The sequence below is a fragment of the Chlorocebus sabaeus genome, chromosome 4 (genome assembly GCF_047675955.1).
Source record: "Chlorocebus sabaeus isolate Y175 chromosome 4, mChlSab1.0.hap1, whole genome shotgun sequence".
Classification (NCBI taxonomy): Eukaryota; Metazoa; Chordata; class Mammalia; order Primates; family Cercopithecidae; genus Chlorocebus; species Chlorocebus sabaeus.
Genome location: NC_132907.1, coordinates 24,505,321 through 24,511,329, shown reverse-complemented (window position 1 = coordinate 24,511,329; position 6,009 = coordinate 24,505,321).

Sequence of the window (6,009 nt, the reverse complement as noted above, 5' to 3'; positions counted from 1 at the left end):
GACCAAATCTAAGTCTGATTGGTGTGCCTGAAAGTGATGGGGAGAATGGAACCAAGTTGGATAACACTCTTCAGGATATCATCCAGGAGAACTTCCCCAACCTAGCAAGGCAGGCCAACATGCAAATTCAGGAAATACAGAGAATGCCACAAAGATACTCCTCGAGAAGAGCAACTCCAAGACATATAATTGTCAGATTCACCAAAGTTGAAATGAAGGAAAAAATGTTAAGGGCAGCCAGAGAGAAAGGTCAGGTTACCACAAAGGGAAGCCCATCAGACTAACAGCAGATCTCTCGGTAGAAACTCTACAAGCCAGAAGAGAGAGTGGGGGCCAATATTCAACATTCTTAAAGAAAAGAATTTTCAACCCACAATTTCATATCCAGTCAAACTAATTTTCATAAGTGAAGGAGAAATAAAATCCTTTACAGACAAGCAAATGCTTAGAGATTTTGTCACCACCAGGCCTGCCCTACAAGAGATCCTGAAGGAAGCACTAAACATGGAAAGGAAAAACAGGTACCAGCCATTGCAAAAACATGTCAAAATGTAAAGTCCATCGATACTAGGAAGAAACTGCATCAACTAGCAAGCAAAATAACCAGCTAATATCATAATGACAGGATCAAGTTCACACATAACAATATTAACTTTAAATGTAAATGGACTAAATGGTCCAATTAAAAGACACAGACTGGCAAATTGGATAAAGAGTCAAGACCCATCGGTCTGCTGTATTCAGGAGACCCATCTCACATGCATAGACACACACAGGCTCAAAATAAAGGGATGGAGGAAGATCTACCAAGCAAATGGAAAACAAAAAAAAGCATGGGTTGCAATCGTAGTCTCTGATAAAACAGACTTTAAACCAACAAAGATCAAAAGAGACAAAGAAGGCCATTACATAATGGTAAAGGGATCAATTCATCAGGAAGAGCTAACTATCCTAAATATATATGCACCCAATACAGGAGCACCCAGATTCATAAAGCAAGTCCTTAGAGACTTACAAAGAGACTTAGACTCCCATACAATAATAACAGGAGACTTTAACACCCCACTGTCAACATTAGACAAATCAATGAGACAGAAAGTTAACAAGGATATCCAGGAATTGAACTCAACTCTGCACCAAGCAGACCTAATAGACATCTGCAGAACTCTCCACCCCAAATCAACAGAATATACATTCTTCTTAGCACCACATCGCACTTATTCCAAAATTGACCACATAGTTGGAAGTAAAGCACTCCTCAGCAAATGTAAAAGAACAGAAATTATGACAAACTGTCTCTCAGACCACAGTGCAATCAAACTGGAACTCAGGACTAAGAAACTCAATCAAAACTGCTCAACTGCATGGAAACTGAACAACCTGCTCCTGAATGACTACTGGGTACATAACGAAATGAAGGCAGAAATAAAGATGTTCTTTGAAATCAATGAGAATAAAGATACAACATACCAGAATCTCTGGGACACATTTAAGGCAGTGTGTAGAGGGAAATTTATAGCACTAAATGCCCACAAGAGAAAGCAGGAAAGATCTAACATTGACACCCTAACACCACAATTAAAAGAACTGGAGAAGCAAGAACAAACACATTCAAAAGTTAGCAGAAGGCAAGAAATAACTAAGATCAGAGCAGAACTGAAGGAGATAGAGACACAAAAAACCCTCCAAAAAATCAATGAATCCAGGAGCTGGTTTTTTGAAAAGATCAACAAAATTGATAGACTGCTAGCAAGACTAATAAAGAATAAAAGAGAGAAGAATCAAATAGATGCAATAAAAAATGATAAAGGGGATATCACCACCGACCCCACAGAAATACAAACTACCATCAGAGAATACTACGAACACATCTATGCAAATAAACTAGAAAATCTAGAAGAAATGGATAATTTCCTGGACACTTACACTCTCCCAAGACTAAACCAGGAAGAAGTTGAATCTCTGAATAGACCAATACCAGGCTCTGAAATTGAGGCAATAATTAATAGCCTACCAACGAAAAAAAGTCCAGGACCAGATGGATTCACAGCTGAATTCTACCAGAGGTACAAGAAGGAGTTGGTGCCATTGCTTCTGAAACTATTCCAATCAATAGAAAAAGAGGGAATCCTCCCTAACTCATTTTACAAGGCCAACATCATCCTGATACCAAAGCCTGACAGAGATACAACAACAACAAAAAAGAGAACTTTAGACCAATATCCCTGATGAACATCGATGCAAAAATCCTCAATAAAATACCAGCAAACCGAATCCAGCAGCACATCACAAAGCTTATCCACCATGATCAAGTGGGCTTCATCCCTGGGATGCAAGGCTGGTTCAACATATGCAAATCAATAAATGTAATCCAGCATATAAACAGAACTAAAGACAAAAACCACATGATTATCTCAATAGATGCAGAAAAGGCCTTTGACAAAATTCAACAGCCCTTCATGCTAAAAACGCTCAATAAATTCGGTATTGATGGAACGTATCTCAAAGTAATAAGAGCTATTTATGACAAACCCACAGCCAATATCATTCTGAATGGGCAAAAACTGGAAGCATTCCCTTTGAAAACTGGCACAAGACAGGGATGCCCTCTCTCACCACTCCTATTCAACATAGTGTTGAAAGTTCTGGCTAGGGCAATCAGGCAAGAGAAAGAAATCAAGTGTATTCACTTAGGAAAAGAAGAAGTCAAATTGTCCTGTTTGCAGATGACATGATTGTATATTTAGAAAACCCCATCATCTCAGCCCAAAATCTCCTTAAGCTGATAAGCAACTTCAGCAAAGTCTCAGGATACAAAATCAATGCGCAAAAATCACAAGCATTCTTATACACCAGTAACAGACAAACAGAGATCCAAATCATGAATGAATTCCCATTCACAATAGCTTCAAAGAGAATAAAATACCTAGGAATCCAACTTACAAGGGATGTAAAGGACCTCTTCAAGGAGAACTACAAACCACTGCTCAGTGAAATCAAAGAGGACACAAACATATGGAAGAACATACCATGCTCATGGGTAGGAAGAATCAATATCGTGAAAATGGCCATACTGCCCAAGGTAATTTATAGATTCAATGCCGTCCCCATTAAGCTACCAATGACTTTCTTCACAGAATTGGAAAAAACTGCTTTAAAGTTCATATGGAACCAAAAAAGAGCCCGCATTGCCAAGACAATCCTAAGCCAAAAGAACAAAGCTGGAGGCATCACGCTACCTGACTTCAAACTATACTACAAGGCTACAGTAACCAAAACAGCATGGTACTGGTACCAAAACAGAGATATAGACCAATGGAACAGAACAGAGTCCTCAGAAATAATACCACACACCTACAGCCATCTGATCTTTGACAAACCTGACAAAAACAAGAAATGGGGAAAGGATTCCCTATTTAATAAATGGTGCTGGGAAAATTGGCTAGCCATAGGTAGAAAGTTGAAAATGGATCCTTTCCTTACTCCTTACGTGAAAACTAATTCAAGATGAATTAGAGACTTAAATGTTAGACCTAAAACCATAAAAACCCTAGAAGAAAACCTAGGTAATACCATTCAGGACATAGGCATGGGCAAGGACTTCATGTCTAAAACACCAAAAGCAATGGCAACAAAAGCCAAAATTGACAAATGGGATCTAATTAAACTAAAGAGCTTCTGCACAGCAAAAGAAACTACCATCAGAGTGAACAGGCAACCTACAGAATGGGAGAAAATTTTTGCAATCTACTCATCTGACAAAGGGCTAATATCCAGAACCTATAAAGAACTCAATCAAATTTACAAGAAAAAAGCAAACAACCCCATCAAAAAGTGGGCAAAGGATATGAACAGACACTTCTTAAAAGAAGACATTCATACTGCCAACAGACACATGAAAAATGCTCATCATCACTAGCCATCAGAGAAATGCAAATCAAAACCACAATGAGATACCATCTCACATCAGTTAGAATGGCAATCATTAAAAAGTCAGGAAACAACAGGTGCTGGAGAGGATGTGGAGAAACAGGAACACTTCTACACTGTTGGTTGGACTGTAAACTAGTTCAACCATTGTGGAAAACAGTGTGGCGATTCCTCAAGGATCTAGAACTAGAAAACCATTTGACCCAGCCATCCCATTTCTGGGTATATACCCAAAGGATTATAAGTCATGCTGCTATAAAGATACATGCACATGTATGTTTATTGCAGCACTATTCACAATAGCAAAGACTTGGAATCAACCCAAATATCCATCAGTGACAGACTGGATTAAGAAAATGTGGCATATATATACCATTAAATACTATGCAGCCATGAAAAAGGATGAGTTTGTGTCCTTTGTAGGGTCATGGATGCAGCTAGAAACCATCATTCTCAGCAAACTCTCGCAAGAACAGAAAACCAAATACCGCATGTTCTCACTTATAGGTGGGAATTGAACAATGAGATCACTTGGACACAGGAAGGGGATCATCACACACTGGGTCCTATTGTGGGGAGGGTGGGGGGAGGGATAGCATTAGGAGATATACCTAATGTAAATGCCAAGTTAATGGGTGCAGCACACCAACATGGCACATGTATACATATGTAACAAACCTGCTCGTTGTGCACATGTACCCTAGAACTTAAAGTATAATAAAAAAAGCTAATAATATATCTTTCAAACTATTAAAAATAAGATATTTTACACAAAAATATGGGCCAGAATCATCAGTGTGCTTTCCAAAAGAGTATTCCCAGAATGAAAGTATTCCCATATGACTTGCTCCTCTGTGAAGTAATGTTGACTTTCTAAGCTTTGTTCTATCTGATTCTGTCATCTAAGAGTGGTTTTTGTTGTTAAAGAGAAGCAGGAGTTGAGCTGGTACCTCTGGTAAATACACTTTGGCTGAGTGGCCAGTAAGATGGGGTGCTCTGTACAAGTATCAGGTCTTGACCTTTGCAGATCCAGAAACACCCCTTTTTGTCACTGAGAGCTGTTCCAACTCAGTGAGGCTCTCATAGAAAATTTACAAATGCCTGCCCAGTTTAAGAGTAAAGTGGACTCCCCTTAGCTGATAAGTCCCCTCTCTCCTCTAGTTAAGTCTGTAGAGGAAACAAAACTACTATCTAGAAGGTACCTGGTAAAAGTAGAGTCAAAGCCAGAGGCATAGTTGGTGATGTTAACAGCATTTATCATTATATCTTTTGGTAAGAAGCCTCTTACTTGTATAGTTATTATTTATGCTGACTATGGGCTAAATACTCCTGTTATTGCATTCAATTCTCACACAATGATGTAAGGCAAGTCTTCCTATCTACATGTTACAGATGAAGAAACTGGAGCTAAGAATGGTGAAACAGCTTTCCCAAGTTCACACAAAACTCCTAACTCTCCTCTCCACTCCCTCTTTATGATTTTCAGGAAAATCCTTCAATGAATGCCTTCACACAGGCTAAAAAGCCTTGTTCGGGGTGGTCACAGTTCTCTTGATTACATCCCAGTCCTAATGACACACATTCAGCTCTTGAGACACCATCCATACATGCAGCCAGCATCACTGTGGCTACCTGGGTGCTAGAGATACAGGAGGAAGAGGCTCCCACCTAGTGCCCTGGTCTAGCAGTGAAGAAAGACAAGTAGGTTGATATTTACAATGCAGGATGTTTCATAGAGAGAAGGTGTATCAGACATTACCCAAGGGATAGGAGATGGTTATAATAGTTAACATTTATTAAGCAGTTGACCCAAAACAGGAACTGCTCTAATTTTTTGATACTTATTTAATTTTCCCAACAATCCCCTGAGGGAGGGATTATTATTATGACATCTCACCAGTGAGAAAACAGTCTTGGAGAGGTTATGTAACTGGCCCCAGTGACACACAGTTAGTGTGAGCTAAGCACTTCCAATATGTGTTTTTCTTAGTTCAGTTCAGAGGACATGTCAGTTTCACGGCACCTTTTCATGAGTCTCAAGGGATAACTGTGTCATCATAATTACTGATGTTCAATGAT